Source organism: Carettochelys insculpta, chromosome 1 (genome assembly GCF_033958435.1).
Source record: "Carettochelys insculpta isolate YL-2023 chromosome 1, ASM3395843v1, whole genome shotgun sequence".
Classification (NCBI taxonomy): domain Eukaryota; kingdom Metazoa; phylum Chordata; order Testudines; family Carettochelyidae; genus Carettochelys; species Carettochelys insculpta.
The window spans coordinates 282,769,708-282,790,541 of NC_134137.1; the positions used below are offsets into that span (position 1 = coordinate 282,769,708).

A 20,834-nucleotide genomic window follows, 5' to 3' on the forward strand; every position below is an offset into this window, starting at 1 on the left:
CTGGAAGGGACCTTGGGAGGTCATCTAGCCCAGTCCCGGGCCCTCTTGGCAGGACCAAGCACCATCCCTGACATCTATTTGCCCAGTACAGCTGAGAAGACAGAATGACTACTAGCAGCACATGGAAATAAGGATAGCATGAAATATTTTTACCTTTATTTTTGCTCTGCTTCCTGAAGAGCTAGGACCTTAGACAGCAGCTGCCACTCTCCAGGTGCCCAATGTTGAAAGCAGTGGCACAGAAATAAGGGTGACATGCATATAGTATTCCCATTCTTACTTCTCTGCTGCTACTAGCAGGATGCTGCCTTCAGAGCTGGGCACTTGTCCTACATTACAACTCCTGAAAGCAGTGCAGAATAAAGGTGGCAACAACTTGTGATCCCCCTGCAATTCTGTTTTGCACCAGGACTACCAATCTGAGAAATGCCAGCTCTACTCCTCCATGCCATGTATCCAGTATAGGGTGAAAACACACAAAGGCCAGAGTGCACAGGAGGACCCCAGATTTCACAGTTTTGTATGGCTGTGAACTTGGTAGCAAACTCTGACAAGTTATTTTAACTAATAATGTCTACCTGAAAAGTAACAGAGAGGTAACTGTGTTAGTCTGTACTCCAACAAAACAAAGCATCAGAAATGTAGCACTTTAAAGACTAACAAAATGATTTATTCGGTGATGAGCTGTCGTGGGACAGACCCACTTCTTCAGATTGTGGGTCTGTCCCATGAAAGCTTACCACTCAAAAAAATCACCTTGTTAGTCCCCAAAGTGCCACATGACTGCTGGTCCAATTTGTTAGAATAGTTCAATACTAACCAATTTCTTTTTGGATTTGATGGTTCTTTCAAGCAACCAAAGCATCGATTATTAGCTCAGCTCTAATCAAAACCACCACTTCATTGGCAATCTCTTTGGAGAGAACAAAGAATTGAATGGGCAATGAGAAATCTACCGCAGAATTTTACCAGACTTAGAGACTTTCTTCTAGGTGTGGACTAAGGTGCAGTGATAGGGGAACATGGGGCTTTTAGTCTACTGATTAGGAACAGAGCAGTAGCTGTGTTGGTCTGTATTCTAACAAAATGGACCAGCAGTCATGTGGCACTTTGGGGACTAACAAGGTGGTTTGTTGGGGGGTAAGCTTTTGTGGGACAGACCCACGATCTGAAGGAGTGGATCTGTCCCACAAAAGCTCATCACTGAATAAATCATTTTGTTAGTCTTAATGGCTATTTGGACATTAATGCCTGGAAGGATGGTTAATGAAAAGTTCTTTATACTAAAGAGATTCAGACTCTTGGGGTGTGTCTACACTTGCATTCCTCTTTCAAAAGAGGTATGCAAATGAGGTAAATCGAAAATGCAAATGCATAAATTTGCATATTTAGTACCTCATTTGCATATTCCAATTTCAAAAGAGCTTCTTTCGAAAGAAGAAAGCCAGCATAGACACTGCTCTTTCAAAAGTAAACCCCATCTTTGAAAGAATCCTTCTTCCCTTTATTTAATGGGAAGAAGGATTCTTTCGAAGATGGGTTTACTTTCGAAAGAGCAGCATCTACACTGGCTTACTTCTTTCGAAAGAGATTCTTTCAAAATTAGAATATGCAAATGAGGTTCTGAATACACAAATTTATGCCTCATTTGCATACATCTTTCGAAAGAGGAATGCAAGTGTAGACACACCCTTGGAGTCTTTGTCCAAAGGAGCGGTCCTACACTGGTGTACCCCGTTTCACTCTGTGATTGTCAGAACTACTAGAGAGTTCAGGTTAGTGAAAAAAGTACAAGTTGAACCTCTAAAAACCAGGACACTCGCTCTGCAACATCTATAGTCTGACAGGACCACAAATGTTCCTGGACCAGAGAGCCCCAGTAGCCAGGAGTCAGGCAACAAGAGAGTCTGGGGCAGGAGCCCTTCTGGGACCAGCAGCAATAGAGCTGGCTGGACAGGAGCCCAGGCAGGGTATGCAACCTAAATGGGGCCAGTGGTAGTAGGCCCAGCAGCCTGACCAGGGCTCACAGTAGCAGGGTGGGCAGCACAAGTGGGGTGACAACTGTGAGTACAGCAAGGGCAGGAAATGGATCTGGTCTCAGAGGTCCAGCAGCCAGGACTGGTGGGCTGGCAGCTAAAGCCAGGAGCAGAGCTGGGCAGGGGGACCAGTGACTGGGGAAGGGGGACAGTGGCTGTTGTGGATGGGAACAGAGCAAGGGGGTCAGGTTGGACCTCCCTTGGTCCAGCAAACTCCTCATTCGGGGCCAGGCAGGTACAATCCGTATTTTTAAATTAGCCCTTACTGGCACTAGGACAGAGGCAGTTGATGGGTATTTCAAACAGTCCTAGTGGATGTGAGCAGGGGTGCCTGGGACAGGCCTTACAGGAAATACTGTGGTCAGGGCAGGCTGCAAAAGGGAGAGCACCCCTTGAACACCCCTTCAAAATGCCTTCTTTCTGCAGCCTTCTTGCTACAGAGTATGAAAGAAGACAGCAGTAGTGTGGTGCGTCTGCTACCCTAGAGCCACTGGCTCTTAGTGATCTTACAGCCCTTCTGATGATAGGGCCCTGGAGAGTTCCTATGGGGAAGCAGCTTAGAGTACTTCCCAACAGATGTAAGTGGTATATCCCCAAACAGTGGAGAGTGGCATGAGAGTCCCTGAGGGCATGAAGACTCAACTGTTCTCTCACTCAAACAGGTTGTTGCTGTTGAAGAGGAGATGACTTGTAACACTGAAATTAATCTTCTCAACCAGTCACAAACTGTATTTCTGGTCCCACACACTGGTTATCAAAAAACCAAAAAGAAACCACACCCTCTCTTTATCGCATTCTAATCTCCAGTTCCTGATCAGCACCTAGGTCCACTAGAGTGAGAAGCAATTGTAAAATTCGGCTCACATATACAAAATGTTCCCTTGACCCCAAAGGGCCAGCTGCATTACTAGTTCACTATATATAGTTCACTGTATTTCTTACCCTACATACCATGTTGCCAGCCCATCCTCTAGTGTCAAAAACTAAAGGCTTATTATAAAGAGAGAGAGTAAGTGATCAGTCACATCTCTCTCTATGTTTTAGAGCCTATCTGTCAGTGTTATATTTGCTCAAGAATACCTCAAACCATAAGGACTATGACCACAACATTTGGTATGTAGCTTCCTCTTAACCTAACTTAAATCAAAGGTCAGGGTTTGGTTGTGCCTGAAAAGTAGGAAATGCCTCAAATCCCACGATTTCCCAGAACACGTAAAGGGAGGGGCACAAACCAGAAGGATGTGATACTGAAAGTGGCCACTGGGAGCAGCTCCAGCACCAAGAGAGGCCAGCAGGACTGGGGCACTACCATCTTGCTTGCCACAAAGATGAGGAAAGCAGAAATCCTTCCCCAAACCCAGAGACTGCCCCCCACATCACCCCTGGTGGAGACCCTAACAAGCCACAGAGGGAACTGCTGGAGGGTGGTATTCCCCCAGACAACCTGCAGGCCACAAGGAAGTGTGCTGAAGGCCAAGGGCAGCTGTCAAGAACCTCATCCCACCCAGAAAGCCTGTGGGAGAGCTGCTGGAAAGGAGGGGAAGCACCTGGAGCCTACCCTTCCCCAGACAACTTGGAAGCCGTGTGGGGCAGCTGGAGAACGGGCAGCCCTCTGCTGCCTGGCCCATCCCGACAGCTTACAAGCCACAGGAGGGCGTGCTGGAGACCAGGGGCAGCCCACAGAACTTGGTGCTACCCAGAAAACCTGCAGACTGCTGCAGGAGGGAGGGCAGCCTCCAGACCCTGCCTCCTCAGACAACCTGTGGGGGCAGCTGGAGGTGGTATCCTACTGAAGCCTGCCCCCCTGACAGCGTGCACACTGTGGGAGACTGCTGGAGGGGCACAGACCACCGGTGCTTGGCTACCACTTCCCAGACAGCCTGTATGCCACAGGGGGCAGCCTTGGCTCCTCCACAGATGCCTGCAGGCCAGGGAAGCACTGTTGGAGGGTCAGGATGCCTCACAGAGCCTGGCTCACCACCCAGACTGACTGCAGGCCACAGGTAAGAGGCAACTAGAAGGCGGCAGCCCCCCAGACAGCCTACAGGCTAGGGGGAGGGAGAACCCACTGGAGGCTGGAGCAGCTCCAAGAGCCTCCCACTGCCCATAGCCTGCAGCCAAATGGGGAACACTGGAGGCTGGGGGCAGCCCCCAGAGCCTTGCCCTCACTTCAACAGCTTACAGACCATGGAGGGAGGGTTTGTAGGAGAGAACGGCAGCCTCCAGATTGATTCCTCTCCCATAACAGCCTATAGGCTGCAGAGGGCACTGAAGGTGGGGGGCAGTCCCTGAAGCCTGGCCAGCCCCTGGAGCAACCCACCAAACAGGCTGCATGATGAAGGGGGCTGTTGGCAGTAGCCCCCAAAGTGCCATCCCCCTAGACTAGCATAGGGGAGTGCAACTGGAGACCTGCAGAGTGCTGCCCTGACCCCAGCAGGCTGCAGCAGAGGGTGGACACTAACCCAAGCAAAGACCCCTGGAGAACAGGGGGAACAGCAGGCTGAGGTTTATCCCTTCCAAAGCTGTAGGATGGGCAGAGATTTAGGGTGGTAACAGCTGGAGGCCCAGGGCAGGCTGCAGAGCCCTGACCCCCACCTGACAAGCAAGCACCCCACCTCCTTCCCTCTCAGGAGGAGCTGCTGAATGGGGACTGCAGCCCTGGCCTGCTGGGAAGAGCTGCTGCTGTAGCAGCATCACCTTCACCGCCACAGGTAATCTAGGGGTGAATTTATTCTTTAAAATGCAGATGTAGTCAAACAGTTTCTCTTACTCCACACATCTGCTTTGAGAGGATCTTTATGTTATATCTGTTTATAAAAGCTAAATTTAAAGTTCCACTGGCCCTGTAATGCCAAAACTTCTTCAGTAGAGGGAGAGGAATATGATTCTGGCTCATTATTCAGCATGATCTTGTAAATACCACCTACAGAATCTTTATGGATAGTGGAGATAGCAGAGGCAGAGAGATCACCCAGATCCAAATATTTTGTTTACACTAATTTGTAAAAACAAACAAACAAACCTCATTTAAAAATGCTTACAGCTAGCAGATGATGAGTGCCAGTAGAAATACTGTGGGCAAAATGGTTCTGAAAACAGTGTTCAATGTTCACTTTCTGCCAAATGATGAAGTCATTTTAAATTATTTTTTTCCAACACAGTTTTCTTTTTCTTGTTGAGTAGACAGGACTCCAGATCCTAAGTGCAGTTTGCCTTAGCATTGGTTAGGAGAAAAAACAAACAAACAAACAAAAAACAATTTGCCTTGAGAAAAAGGAGCAGTGTATCATTTTTCAAGTGACTTTTCAGAGCACAACAGCACTTTAATCCACTGACAGCTGATATAGAATGCACATTGGCTATGCACCTCAGCATATTGTACAGTTAGCTGATAAGCTTTTAAGTGAAACAGACTGTAAATGACAACTGAACTACAGGGATTACATGGCTAAATTTTCTATCCGGGAAAAGGGACCTCCAATAATTCATATTAACACGTGGGGACAACAGGAAGCAGACTGATCACACTATCAACACCATGCATTTGTAACTTTCCGTTGCTATTTTTGTGAATAGTGTCCACATGCTCACTCTGCATAAACATGTAAACTGAAAAGGAGAGACCAGTAGTGAACCTGAGCAAAGACCCAGTAACCCAGGCGCTCACCTCTTTTTGCTAGTTGAGATCACTGTACATTCCACTACCGCTTTTTTCAGTGGGGAAGCAAACCAGCTGCTGTTAAAATGCAAGTGGTTTCCTCATCTCCGCCTTAGCAACCACACTAAGGAGATGAGGAGAATTTGCTGAGTTAGTCTGTAAAATCATTAGAAGTAACTTTTCGCACCAGAGGCAAGTCTCTCATTTATATACATGCCATGGGCTCTTCTCATTGCAGAAGTTTATTTGTGAGTAGCTTCCCTGTGTTCAGAAACAGGGCTACAAAGCAAGAACCCATCAAGAAACAGAACTTAGCTCTCCAGTGGTTCCTTGAAATAATCAAGTGAATTTCTTGCAAGCACTGTGAAAATTGCCATGTTCAGCCCCAGAAAAAAGTGGTTGAGAAAGACACTCCTCCTGCTGCTCCTATGCCACCTCCCACAGCTTTGCTCATCCAACAAACATGAAAGAGCGCTGACATGCACAGCCATCAGGAAAGATATGCAGGAAACCCACAGCCATGAGAAGCAATGGCAGCATAGCAGCACTTGGGCAATGCCACTTGAAGGGAGACACCAGGGTCTTTATGCAGAGGGTCCTTGCCTCCAAGGGATCAGAAGAGTCTGGGATCTAAACTGCAGTCTCATTCCAAACCCTTCACACATCCAACCTTGAATGTTCGAGGAAACATTCTACTAGCTGCTGCTCAGAGTTCCCTTCCTGAGTTCCTTTACTTGGTTTTTCCATGGGATGGATAATCTAGGGCCTGGTTAGAAATCACCAGCCAGCTTTTTTTAAAAGGGAAAAAAGTTTTATTTATTTATTAAAATGTATTTATATGACTTTTCTCTCTTCTATTCCCTACCCTGCGAAAGGTAAGCTTTTTAGCAAAGAGTAGCAGTTTGCTAGAAGATATGTCCCATAGCCATGTCTACACTACAAACTTCGGAGAATGCAAGTTACTTCTATATACAGCCACTGAAGTTAGTACACTAAATCCCCAACTTATATATAGGTTGCACGTAGTGCTGCTGCACTGGTCACGTTCCTGGAGCAGGGAACCGGCCAGGAGCCAGGAGGCAGCCTGGCTCCTGGGACTGGTTGGGAGTCAGGAACGCTCCCACAAGCAGAGGGGTGCTAGGAGCAGAGGGGGAGTGGGGATATGCTGGTCAGTTTCCCGGCTCCCATAAATGGAGGGGAGCTGGGAACAGAGGGAAGCCGGGAGCCAGGCTGTCGCCTGGGTCCCAGCTCCCTGCCATTCCTGGGAGCCAAGAAACTGACCAGCATAGCAGCACTGGTCAACTTCCTGGCTCCCCCCCACTCATGATTGCAACTCACATTATTGCAAGTAATACATAAGTCAAAATAGTGTAAGTCAGGGGTCTACTGTATATCACGTGTGTATGTATATAGACCTGGCTGCTTGTGTCAGTACTGCACATACTCACCAACAGCATTTATGTCAATGCAAAAGGCAGTGCAGCATGGATAGGTAACCAACCCACTGGGCCACAAGCTGCTATGTGGCACAACAGTTTTGGGGAAATTTTAACAATGTGTAGTGAGGTAAAATGAAGTCATATGGAGATCTCTCAGCGCCAGGGATGAAATTCCCAGCACTCAACTTTCTTCATTCAGAGTGGCATCCCAGGTCCTATAATTTTTTCTCTTTTTAAGACTGTACAGACTCATGCAGCACTTTTCAGTGTAACATCAGACCCATGGAGCCTGTCAGGCTCTACGCTTTTCTAACGAATTTTGCAAAACAACAGTCCCACAACCCTTCTAGATTTTCAGACATGAAAGAACTACAGCAACAAGAAGGGACAATTATTTCTTCTAGGATAGTGTACTGAGGGACTCAGTGAAAAATCAATTGACGGTTGTGGGTGATGCTCATCCTGGAGCATCTTGGGGTAGTAGAGTGCTACTTCTGGAGACAAGAAAGGAGCAGTGACTAGCAGAACTACATCAAAATGCAGGTATGAAATGACAGGGTCGGGAGGGGTTCAGGCTGTGGGGCTGAGGGTCTGGCTGCAGGGCTGGTTAGGCTGCCATGATATTGGGCTGATGGGGGGCGGTGTCTGGCCGGAGGGCTGATTAGGATGCCACAGTACGGGGCCGTGGGACCAGCAGGGGGAGTCTGTCTGTGGGGCTGGTTAGGCTGCTGCAGTAGCGCTGTGGGGCTGGCGGGAGGGGGTCAGGCTGAGGCGCTGGCATTAAGGTCTGGCTGCAGCAGGTTGAGAGGTCAGACTACTGGGGGTTGGAACCATGGGGAGGGGGTAAGGCTCACATTAGCGGGAGTGGGAGTTCACTTGTTGAGTGACCTAGGGGAGGTATGTGTGTCCCTCGTTTAAGCAAGTACTCATAAATAAAGTACTCATTTAACAAGGAGTGAGTGTACAGGCACTTTGCTAAGAGTGAGTGTACAGAGGTTTACAGGAACAGAAAGAGCTACTGTTCCATGGTTGCACAAGCAATGGTGGATCTCTTTGGGTGCTCCACAGACATCAAGACAGTCCCCTTCACTGAATTACTCACTCGTATCTAAGAAAAAAAGACTGTTCAGAAAGCTGCAAAGAGAGACTTTCTTTCCTGTCCAATGGATTACTATTGGCAATATAGAAATGCCAACAGTGACTCAGAGAGCCCTTGCTCAGGAAGCTGTACACTGGCTACCCTGACAGCACCAAGGAAAGATTGAGCTATCAGCTCAGCATTTGCAGAATTACAGGTGATTGTCCTTTTGGCAGACTGAAAGGATGCTGGCACGGTCCATTCACTTGATTTGCTCTCAGTGAAATATCCAAATAACTACAAGTCACAAGTTATGTACACAAGCAACAAGCAGTCCTGTGGCACCTTAGAGACTAAAAATGTATTAGATCATGAGCTCATGTTGGTAAAACCCACTTAGTCAGATGGAAATGGAGCGGAAAAAACAGACTCCAGGCTTTACGGGCAGGTGAATGGGACAGGAAGTTACCTGTCACCAGTAATAAGGACAGTTAATGAAGAAAATTAAATTGGATGTTTTTCATTTCTGCAAATATCAAAGTTGTGGAAATTCCACTTCAGATGTTTTCCTTTGTACCACAAGATTAAACATGAACATGAATTCCAAGTTTATTTACAAATTTAACACCTTTAACCTTGACCTGAATAGAGATCTTAACTGGCTTATGCATTACAAGGGCAATTTCCCCACCTTTGATATGCACAGGAATGTAACAGATCCAACTTAATTTTCTTCACTAACTGGTCCTACTGGTGACAGGTGACTTCCTTCTCCCTTCCCATCCTCCCCACTATATAAACTTTGGATTCTATTTTTCTACTCCATTTCCATCTGAAGTGGGTTTTACACATGGAAGCTCAGGACCTAATAAGTTTGTTAATCTCTAAAGTGCCACAGGACTGCTTATTTGTGAAGCTACAGATGAACACTCAATGAGATTTTTTTTTTTTTTTTTAACACCATGTTGTCTACAGCTTATCTATGAGACTAAGGGGAAAAAAGCTGCTGTCATGGAGGAGGTGGAGCATCTGTCTGCTGAGTTTGAGCAGCCAGACACAGAGGCCCTTAGAAGAGCTCAACACAGATCTATCGTGTTGAGGGAGGTTTTGAAAGAGCACTTCAGCAGTCAGCCACAGTAGTGGTTCTGTGCTGGACTGTTCTCTGTCCTTGAAGCTCTGGGTGCTGCTAGGAATTGAGAGTGCTTGCTATTATTTATAATTAAGACAGCATGTTTTACTGAAGCTACAAATTACATGGTGCTTGCTGTATATTTATAAATGTTGAAGTTGTAAGTTCGGCAGTGCTGCTCATTTACAAATACTGGGTATTTAGAGTATTGCAGTGTATTTAGCAACGTGGGTTTTCAAAAATCAGAAACTGAATGGCAAAAGCAGTGAAGAGAAATAATGTGCAAAATCCAGTCAATGAATCATAAACCTTTAACATACATTAACAGAATGGAACTTTAAAATTGGAAACAGCTAACATTTCTGTTCGTTTCAGTGCTCATATGATACCATGAGGTATGCTGGGTGGTGTATAATCATGGAATTCTTCTAGGACTGCAAAGGGTCACAAGTTCACGATTTTTTTGGACCTGTAGATCAACCATGGTCTGCAGTACTTGAATTTGCTGCCTGTGAAGACCCAATATGTCCTGATGGCTGAATCTCTCCTTGTCCCATCCAACTGACCTGAATCCTGCCTGCTTTTTTCATGTGCAGTCTGCCATGTCAGCCACCACTAGGATTTTGTTTGCAGTATGATGCAGCCCTGATTTGCAGAATCTCACTGAACATGTTCTCCCTTGTTCTCTCTTTTATCATCATGGTCAGGTATTCTGAGGGTACAGATACATCTTCAAGGCCAAAAGAGTAGCAGCTACTGATAAAAGCAGACAAATGTGCCATTGGACTTACCATCACAGCAGAATGAAAACGTTTCAAAAACTCCTTTCCTTATTCCCATAAAATATTTCATAATCTTATTGATGCTATGGCTTTAGAATGCTTATCCCCAGCACTGCTCTCTAGCCTCCCATCATGGCAAGTATGGTCTGCCAGCAGCAGGAGGGGGAAGAAATGGTATCATATGTAAAACAATAAAATTGTGGTTCCTATTCCATAGAACTGGGTTTAGGCAATGGCACTGGATATTGGCACAGTTTTCCACAGGCAGTGGTGATTTCAGCAGACATCTCATTCCCACAAGTAACAAAGTTGGAGCCATCAGTCTAGCTACTTCTGCAGCATTTGGCTTTTCAAATATACAACTACAGGACTCCAAAAGTCACCTGGGCCTACATTCTGCTAACCTGTTTACTGTAATAGTATCAACAAAACTTCCCATGGAATAGCATGGGAAATTGTCCTATTGCGGAGAAAGAAATAAGACTACCTTCCGTGGGAACCTGCAGGAGAGGACTGCAGTGTCATTGAGATTTCAGGAGGATTCAAGCAAAATCCCTATGTACATAAACAAACTGCTCCATGTAGGCTTCTTCTCCTTTTTCCCACCTATCCCCACAGAGGAATGAAAAGTAGACACCAAGTCTAGTTCCATTTGTTGTTGTGCTACTCTTCTTTTGCAATAAAGCAATGAAAAGTCAATCCCTGTATCTTGTTAACTTGGTTCTGGACCAGACACTATTGGCTACGTCTACACTAGCCGGCTACTTCGAAGTAGCTAGCCCAACGTGGAAATAGCATGTGTCGCATCTACATGCACTGTGTGCTATTTTGACGTTCAAATTGAAGTTAAGCGGCAAGACGTCGAAATCGCTATTCCCATCAGAAGATGGGAATAGCACCCTACTGCAACGTTCAACGTCAAAGTAGGGTGTGTGTAGACTATCTGTAACAGCAATGAAGGGTCCTGTGGCACCTTACAGACTAACAGAAGAGTTTTGAGCATGAGCTTTCATGAGCACAGACTCAAATCTCACGAAAGCTCATGCTCAAAACTTTTCTGTTAGTCTATAAGGTGCCACAGGACCCTTCGTTGCTGTTACAGATCCAGACTAACACGGCTACTCCTCCAATATGTAGACTGTGTCCCGCTACTTCAAAATAGCAGGGTCCTCCATGGCAGCAATCAGCTGAGGGGCTGAGACGCTCTGTCCAGCCCCTGCGGGGCTCTGTGATCTCTGCCCTCAGCGGCTCTTAAAGCCGCAGGGACCCGGAAACCCCGTAGCAGGAAGCTGGCAGTGTGCACGCAGCAGCCCTGCCACGAGGTGTCCCTGCACAGCCAGATGGACACCATCATGGTGGCCGGCCAGCCTCCAGAGCGCCCCCAGAGCTCCCCCTCTGGGCCATCCCAGGGATCCCAGGCCTCCAGCCGGCAGGGTAGGAAGCAGGGCCCCTCCTGGACTGACCCTGAACTCCGAGACCTGCTGGGGCTCTGGGGGGAGGAGGTGGTGCTGCACGTCATGGGGAGCAAGCAGCGGAACACAGAGGCGTTCGCCCAGCTGGCCGAGGGCCTGGCTGCCCAGAGTCATCCTGCCCACGCTCCTGACCATGTCAGGAGTAAAGTCAAGGAGTTGCAGCAGGGTTACGCCCAGGCCTGGGACTCGGCCAGCCAGTCTGGGACTGCCCCCGCCGCTTGCCCCTATTACTGGGAGCTCAAGGCTGTCCTGGGCCCCCGGGGCACCTCCTCCCCCACCGCCCCCAGCCACCCTTGACACCACTGTCGACGAGCCCCAGCCAGCCTCAGAGACAGGGTCAGGTCCAGAGGCCAGCCCTGCCCCCCCACAGCTAGAGCCAGGACCCTCCACCCCAGCCACCGAGTGGTCCAGCGAGGAGGGGGAGCTTGTGCTGGACATCCCATCCCACAGCTCCAGCCGGGTGTCCACTGCATGGGCATCTCCCGAGCCTGGCAGTGCACTGTCAAGTACGTACCCCACAGGGCACAGACCCCCTGAGCTGAGCATGGGGCGGGGGCCCCACACATCCCCACAACACCCCAGCCTGACATGGCCCAGGCAATCCACAGCACAGGGACAGTGCCACAGCCACCAGTGCCTAGCAGCACCTCCACCCATGGACAGTGCCGTGCCCCACCCCCGGTGGGAGGGGAGGGGGGTGGACCACTGGAGGGGGCCACCCACAGGATCACTGCATGCACCAATGGGGGATGGGCCACAGGTCAAGGCTGGGTACACTCAGGGCCTCCCTTCCCTCTTTCCCCCTATTTCTGCAGCTGCGCCATCCGTGGTCCCTGACAGCCCTCCCAGACCACCGGAGCACCACCTCCCGGGAGCACCACCTGCCCCAGTACAGGCCCACCTCCACCAAGGACACCGCGACACCACCACCACCTATTACCCGGAGGTGGCTGCAGCCCTCTAGCACCAGGCGGACCTCATGGAGTGGAGGCTCCAATTTGAGGAGCAGGAGGCCCCCTGGCGCAGGGAGGACTGGCAGGAATTCATGGCCACATTCAACCGGGTGGCCAATACGTTTGAGGAGCTGGTGGGCCATCTGCCTCCCCCCGATGTCATCCGTGCTGCCCTCCTCACCGCCCCGCCCGCTGCTGTCCCGCCTGCTCCCCGCCCACCAGCTCCTTAAAGCAAGAGCCACCCGGGGCCGAGGACCCGCCTCAGCGATACCTCCCTGTGCTCCCGGCCCCCAGCCAGCCTCTCCGGGGACCCTGCTGACAGGGGGACCGCCCAGCCGAACGCGGCAGGGCTCGCGCCCATCCACCCCCACCCCAGAATGATGGGCCGATGTGGCATGCCCACGTCTCCCCCCTGCACATAGTTATTTATAGTTGACCCCCCGTTATAGTTTTTAGAGATGTCCCCAATTGTATATGTGTTATTATTTTCATTGAATGTTTTATTTTTGCTAATATTATTTATACGCCAAAAAGAGGTGACATTTTTGTTCTTGTAAATAATGTTAGTTTTATTTTTCCAAAAACCTGTGTCCCGTGTGCTTTTGGTGAGGTGTGGATGCCGGGGCGGGGTGCAGGGATGGCTGGGGGTTAGCTCACTGGGCCCCTTGATCAAAGTACTCCCTTAGGGCCTCCTGGACCCAGAGCCTGTCCTGGTGGGCCTGGCGGCTCGGGGCGGCAGCTGGCTGGGGGTAGGCTGTTGCGGCCTCCTGTGCCCAGCCCTGCACGAAGGCCTCCCCCTTGCTTTCCACCAGGTTGTGAAGTGTGCAGCAGGCCCCCACAAACTGGGGGATGTTTGGGAGGCCCAGGGCTAGGCGTGCCAGGAGGCAACGCCAGCAGCCTTTCAGGTGCCCAAAGGCTCGCTTGACATCTTGTTGGGCATAGTTGAGTCGGGCGTTGGAGTGCTCCTGACTATCAGAGAGGTGGCCTGCATAGGGCCGCATAAGCCAGGGCTGGAGGGGGTATGCTGCATCCCCCACAAGGCAGAGGGGTACGATGGTGGTATCCCCCTGATGGATCTCTCTCTGGGGGATGTAGGTCCCTGCCTGCAGTCAGCGGCGTGGTCCCAAATTCTGGAAAACGCAGGTGCCGTGGGTAGAGCCGGGCCAGCCCACGCAGATGGCCTGGAAGCGGCCATGGCTGTCGACCATGGCCTGCAGGACTAGAGTGGTAGCCCTTCCTGTTGATGTAGCGGCCACCACTGTGGTCTGGGGTGTGGATGGGGATGTGGGTCCCATCAAGGGCTCCAAAGCAGTTGGGGAATCCCATGGCGGCGAATCCCTCGACGGCCGCATCCAGGTCCCCAACTCGGACAACCCTCCTGAGCAGCAGGGCATTGAGTGCACGCATCACCTGTGGGGAGGGAATAGAGGTGCCTGTGAGGGTTTGCAGAGTGTGAACCCCTCACCTAGGGCCCCCCTCCCCAGCAGGGGGTTCAGCCCCAGGCCTCCTTACCTCCATGAGGACAGCCCCGACTGTGGCCTTTCCCACTCCAAACTGCTGTCCCACGGAGCGGTAGCTGTCTGGAGCGGCTAGCTTCCAGACAGCTATTGCGACCCTCTTCTCGACAGGGAGGGCGCGCCGCATCTGGGTGTCGTGGTGCCTGAGTGCGGGGGTGAGCCACTGGCAGAGCTCCATGAAGGTCTGCCGGCTCATACGGAAGTTCCACAGCCACTGGTCATCATTCCATTCCCCCACAACCAGGTGCTCCCACCACTCAGCACTGGAGGGGTAGCTCCAGAGTTGGCGGGGCACCCAGCAGGGGAGGGTGAGGAGGGCCCGATGGTCAGGGGCTTCTCCTCATGCTCCTGGGGAGGGCTCCCATTCCAGAAGCTGCTGGGCGGGCGGCTGCCCGGGCAGCATCCAGAAGGGTGCCTGCTCCGCGGGAGGCGGCTTGTAGGGCTTCCACCTGCTGCTGGACGTCCATGCTGCAGGCTCGAGGTCTATGAGGCTTGTATCACCAACACAGGACTGCTTGTGCAGTGCAGGCCAAGTGTGTCTGGGGGGGGGCCCTTTAAGGGAGCGTCTTGCAGCTGCCCCGGAAGGGCTAGTGTGCTGTAACCCGGTGTGTGGGCTTTCCTGGCCCCTTATTTCAAAAGAGGGGGCTTGTGTGTGTGGACGCTGTGCGTTTCCTTCCAGGGCGGCTCTTTTCGATGTTCTCCGGGGCTATTTCAACATTGAACTTCGAAGTTGCCAGCCCTGGAGGACACATAGACGATTATCGTCAAAGTAGCCTATTTCGATGTTCTTACTTCAGAAAAGGCTACTTTGACATTGTGTCCTAGAGTCAACAAATCCTATGTTTAAATTTATACTTTGTAAGGCAAAATGCATGTATATATTTACCCAAGGAAGTCACTTCCTATTCATTAAGTTTAACTATATTCAGCTGGTGGAACAAGCTACACTGATCCTGACTCAGGACGTAGCTGAACACCCTTTCATACTCTCCCCTTGACCACATCATCATCTCCTCCTCCTCCTCCTCCTCACAGCATGCATCTCCGGCACTGGGTCCTCCAAGGTATCCACAGTGGTTGCTGATAAGGTCTCCCTGAAGTTCAGAACCAGCTCTTTGTAAAAGTGGCAGGTTCACATCACAAAAGCAGAGATGTGGCATGTCTTTCATACAGTACTTATGATGATCCCTGTTGCATCTCTCCTCCCTCCCCAATCTTTTTGTAGACATCCAGGTTTCTATAGTTAATGTACAGATAGAAGTGCATAGCCTCCTTTCCCCCCCACAAGCCCAGAAGATCAAATAACCTCCTGTTCACTGCAAAAAGCTGAATATCTAGTGCCTAGAGCTGGCCTGGTCATCTGGGCTGTTGCACAGACCAAGAGAAAGCTTCTGGGTGTTCTCCCTGATCTAGACAATCAAGAAGAGGCATTTCAATATTATGGAGGGTGTTTTTAAGGGGAGAAGGAGGTAGCCTTTGGTCTCTGATATCCCTGGACAGTGGAGTTCACACTAACAAGAGTGGTCATTATAGCAGGGTTGGTGGGGCTGCTGGAGGACAATTAGGGTCAAGTCCTGCACTGTGTGTACTTGCACTACATTGATCACAACACGTGAACCTGGCTCACTATTGACAGGCATGGTAGTTTTACTGTACCACCATAACTAGACATGCACGTCAGCCAGAGATCAATTTAAAGTGCAGACACACGTACAAATAAACTGATGTAGTGTGACTTGAATTGGTCCATCTCTGTAGTGTGGAGCAGGTTTATGGAAAACAAGTAACCAGAGCATTTTGCAGCATCTATCATCTCAGATTGTCATTCTCAAAATAGCAGGTTCCAAATTGGGTTCCTGGTGCATGCTGCTGTAGATCCATGGAATCCTGGATGATCACAGGGTACTGGCTCGCCTCTTTTCAACATGCTTCCGCAAGCCCTCAGGTTCTACAACAGTAAAAATCTGCAAAAGCAGTTGGAAACCATGGAGGAGCCATCAGTCTAGCTATTTCTACAGTATTTGGCATTTAAAGTATACAAGAGAAGGAGAGGAAAAGGGAGATGCAAGCCACCATTAAGAGAGAAGAGGACCAAACGTCTGGCAACATAAGGGGGGTGGGATGGGGCACAGCTGGATTGGTCAATGAGGAAACAAAACAAATCTACATATGGGATTAGAGATAAAATGAAGACCAAAAGCAGACCGCACAAGCAACTGTTTTCAGAGGACAAAATTATTACAGACAGCTAACAAGTTCTCTGTCTTCCCCAACACTACTTCTCCACACAATCAATTACTGAGATGATCTTTATGATCACAAATATGAGCTACATCGGTCAGCCTCTATTGAAATAGGATCTACACTGCGACAAGGTTTGGGGATCTTTTCTTCAAGTATCAAAAATAGAGCAAAGCCTATTTTCTTACTCAAGGAAAGCTGCTCATTTCTTGACAAAACACCCTTCTTCAAAGTTGCTGCAGTTGTGGCTTTCAAAATGTAATGCTTAGACTCATCCAAGTCACTGATGTCTTGTGACAGATAGCTGTATTAGCAGGGAGAAGTCACGAAATTATCATCTTAAAATACACCTGATAGTTTATGTAGATGATTTTGTTATAAAGAACTGGTTCACTGTTTGGGACTGAAAGAATTCCATGATTTTAGTTTTGTTTATCCAGAAAGAGAAGTTACTCACCTGTAGTAACGATAGTTCTTCGAGATGTGTCCCCGTGGGTGCTCCACAGTAGGTGTCGGGCTCGCCTGGCGCCGCAGATCGGAAATCTTCCAGCAGTTTCTCCTGGATTGCGCATGCGCCAGCGCGCGTCGCCCCTCTGCACGCCCCCGGCCACGTGCATGATCCGGTCCCCGCCAGTTCCTTGACCAACCGCCTCGGATGCTCCTGAAAAACACTAGACAGAGATCCGAAGCGGGGAGGATGGGCGGGTGGTGGAGCACCCACAGGGACACATCTCAAAGAACCATTGTTACTACAGGTGAGTAACTTCTTTCTTCTTCGAGTGGTCCCCGTGGGTGCTCCACAATAGGTGACTACCCAGCAGTAACCCAAGTAAGGAGGTGGGTAATCGGTTTATGTGCAGCTTGCCCCCGAGAGGACTGCTGTCGACAGACGGGTATCCTCTTGGAATACCCGAGGCAGGGCATAATGCTTGGCAAAGGTGTCATATGATGACCAGGTTGCCGCTCTACAGATGTCTGTTAACGTGATGCCCTTGAAGAAGGCTGTTGACGCTGCCACCGCCCTGGTGGAGTGAGCCCTGGGCGGGGCCAGCAAAGGAGTCTTTTGAAGCTCGAAGCACGTTTTTATACAGCACGCAATGTGCTTTGAAATTCTTTGTGAAGAGAGACCTTCTCCCTTTGACCCGGGAGCGAGAGAGACTAGAAGCCTGTGCATTTTCCGGAAGGACTTAGTTCTGTCTGTATAGAAGGCCAACGCCCTCCTCACATGTAGGAGATGCAGGCACGCCTCCTTGCCGGAGCTGTGAGGCTTCGGGTAAAACGAGGGTAAAACTATTGAGTCGTTAAGATTGGACTCCGAAGAGACTTTTGGAACAAAGGCTGGGTGCAGCCTTAAGGTTACCGCCTCCTTTGAGAATACTGTGCAGTGCGGCGTTGCCATCGCTGCCACGAGCTCACTCACCTTGCGGGCTGATGTAGTTGCAAGGAGGAAGGTTGTTTTTATCATAAGGAGACGTAGGGGAACTGTGGCTAATGGTGCAAAAGGTGGACCCAATAGTGTGTTGAGTACCAAGTCCAAATTCCACGATGGTGGAAGCGGTTTCCGAGGGGCGGTGCAGATTTACCAGCCCCTTCAAGGACCTGGTAACTATAGGATGGGCAAATACCGTGGGCCCTTCCTCTGTATACCGAAAGGTTGATATAGCGGCGAGGTGGACCTTTAGCGAGGATAGAGAAAAAATCCGCCTCTCTTGAGGTCCAATAAGTATTCTAGTATTACAGGTATAGGGACGTCAAGGGGAGCTAACTGCTTGGCGGAACACCAGGCTGTGAATCAAGTCCATTTCTGCTTGCAAGTCCTCCTGGTGGAGGTCCTTCGGCTACATTCCAGGACTTGTTGTACTCCCTCCATACATGTGCTCTTTAAGGAGCTGAGTCATGGATTAGCCATGCTTGTAGGTGCAGACCCTGAGGGTGTGGGTGCACTATGGACCCTTGAGCCCGCGTGAGTAAGTCCAGCGCCACCAGCAGAGGGAGCGGTGGGCGGTCTAACATGCGCAGAAGCAAGAGAAAACACTGCTGCCTATCCCAAGCGGGGCTATGAGTATCATGCGAGCTCTCTCCCTTCTGGCTATGTGCAAGACCTTGAGGATAAGCGCTGTGGGGGAAACGCGTAAAGTAGGGAGCCCTTCCATGAAAACATGAATGCGTCCCCCAGGGACCCCCGCCCCACTCCTGGCCTGGAGTAGTACTGGGGACACTTTTTTTTTTTTTGTACTGGGTGGCAAACAAATCGATCTGGGGAAACCCCCATGTACGAAAAATACGCTGTAGCAGATCGGAGCGGATCTGCCATTCGTGTGTGATTGCGCAGCGCCTGCTCGGCTGATCTGCATTCACGTTGTGAGCGCCCGGCAAGTGCGAGGCTTTCAACGTTATGTTGTTGGCGATGCACCGATTCCACGATCGGAGTGCTTCCGCACATAGGGCATGGGATCATGCTCCTCCTTGTCGATTGATGTAGAACATAATGGAGGTATTGTCGGTATTGAATCCCGACTACTTTGCCAGGTAGGTAATCTCGAAAACGTTTGCAGGCGTTGAACACTGCTCTGAGCTCCAGTATGGGTATGTGCAGTGCCTGTTCCGCAGGGGACCATAGCCCTTGCGTTACCTTGTCACCGATGTGCGCTCCCCATCCCATGTGGGAGGCGTCGGTGGTAAGAAAAATAGAAATTTGTGGTTGGTGAAAAGGCACCCCCACTAGCATTTTCCCACCACACCAAGGATCTGCGCACCTCTGTTGTGGGCGACACCACCCTGCGGACAGTGTGGGATGCCGGTTTGTAAACGCTCACCAGCCAATGCTACAGGCTTGACATGTGCAACCTGGCATTCTGTACCACAAACGTCACTGCCGCCATATGGCCCAGCAGCTGTAGGCACGTTAAGACCAGCACCGTGGGGCTGTATGTGATGACTTTCACCAGCGAACTGATTGCGCGGAAGCGGGCATCGGGTAGGTACACCCTTGCTGTGATAGAGCTTCTGTGTGCCCCTATGAACTCTATATGTTGTGTGGGTTCGGACTTTGAGTTTGCGAGGCTGATGACGAGACCCAGCGAAGAAACGTGTCCACTGTGACGCGTATCATGCGTGAGACCTCTGCCTTCCAGGTCCCCTTTCAGCAGGCAGTCGCCCAGATCTGGGAAAAACAAACACCCCCTGTCTGTGCAGGTAGGCTGACACCACTGCCAGGGTTTTGATGAAGGCTCTGGGGGCCGAGGAGAGGCCAATGGAAGAACCCTGTGCTGGAAGCGCTCCTGGCAGACCGTGAAGCGGAGGAAGCGTCTGTGTGCCGGGTGGATTGTTATATGAAAGTAAGCATCTCGTAAGTCGAGTGCTGCAACCCAGTCTCCATCGTCCAGTGCTGTGAGTATCAAAGCAACTGTGATCATCCGAAACCGTTGCGTGCGCAAGTAACAGTTGAGGCCCCGAAGATCTAAGATGGGCCTCCAGTGTCCTGTTTTCTTCTCTGGTAGGAAGTAGCGTGAATAAAAACCTTCCCCTGGAATCATTCCGGCACTCTTTCCACTGCCCTTATGAACATAAGGTGAGTCACCTTCTGCTTGAGCCTCGCCTCGTGGCAGCGTCCCTGAGGTGAGGCCTGGTGGGAGGCTTTGTCGGTGGAAGCGACTGGGAGGGGATCGCATAACCCGTGGCTATGATCTCCAGCACCCACGTCTGTGGTGTGCCATTGGGAGTGGAACGGTCTGAGGCGATGAGGGAACATGAGATGAGAGTGGCATTGAGCGAGGGTATTGATAGTGCAGCCCCCGACATACCCATCAAACTTGTTGCCTTTGAGGCCTGACCTGAGGGCGTATGGCTTTGTTGAGAATGTCGCCTAGGAGTTCTGTACTGTTGCCGCTATTGATAGCGCCCCTGGCCGTAGCCCCGTTGATATTGAGCACGCTGTGGTTGTAAGCGTAGCGTCTTTGCTGAGGATAAAATTTTTTCCCTCCTGTATGGGGGAGTATAAATGTCTGAGGTTCTAAGTGTAGCTCTCGAGTCCTTACTGGAGTGAGGGACCAAGTCAGTTGAGTCTGCAAGCAGCTCTTGTGTATCAAAGGGAAGGTCCACAATCTTTGCCTGTAGGTCCCTCGAGATACCCGACATCTGGGGCCAGGATTCTCTACGCATGACCACTGCTGTAGCCGTTCAACGTGCCGCCGTGTCCGCCACGTCCAGGGCAATCTGGGCTCCCATCCGCGATGCTGCGTAGCCCTCTTGAACAATCGCCTTTAACACCAGCTTTTTGTTTTCCGGATTTGCTAGGTGTGCCCATAATTTGCCATTCTCAAATCGCAGGATAGGAGATGAATATACCTTCCTGCCAAACAGCTCTAGCTTCTTAGGATCTTTGTCCGATCCCCCGATTTGTACTGAGAAGCCTTTGACCTCTGCTGGGACGACCCGACCACCAAGAATTTGGTTGTGGGTGACTGAAGAGGAACTCCATGCCCTTTGCCAGGACAAAGTATTTCTTATCTGCTCTCTCCTTCGTAGGC

At 50.2% G+C, this 20,834-nt stretch overlaps 1 protein-coding gene across 3 annotated transcripts in view; it reads right to left on the reverse strand.

Moving 5' to 3' along the window:
* The window catches only part of MRTFA (myocardin related transcription factor A), a 150,759-nt gene that overhangs the window by 57,485 nt on the left and 72,440 nt on the right, over positions 1–20,834 (reverse strand). The window contains exon 2 of one of the 3 annotated variants that reach the window (XM_075009596.1): positions 5,078–5,249. The exons of the other annotated variants lie outside the window; for them this stretch is intronic. The gene's annotated coding sequence lies outside the window, so the exon portion shown is untranslated. The remainder of the gene's footprint in view (positions 1–5,077; positions 5,250–20,834) is intronic. 3 annotated transcript variants of the gene reach the window in all.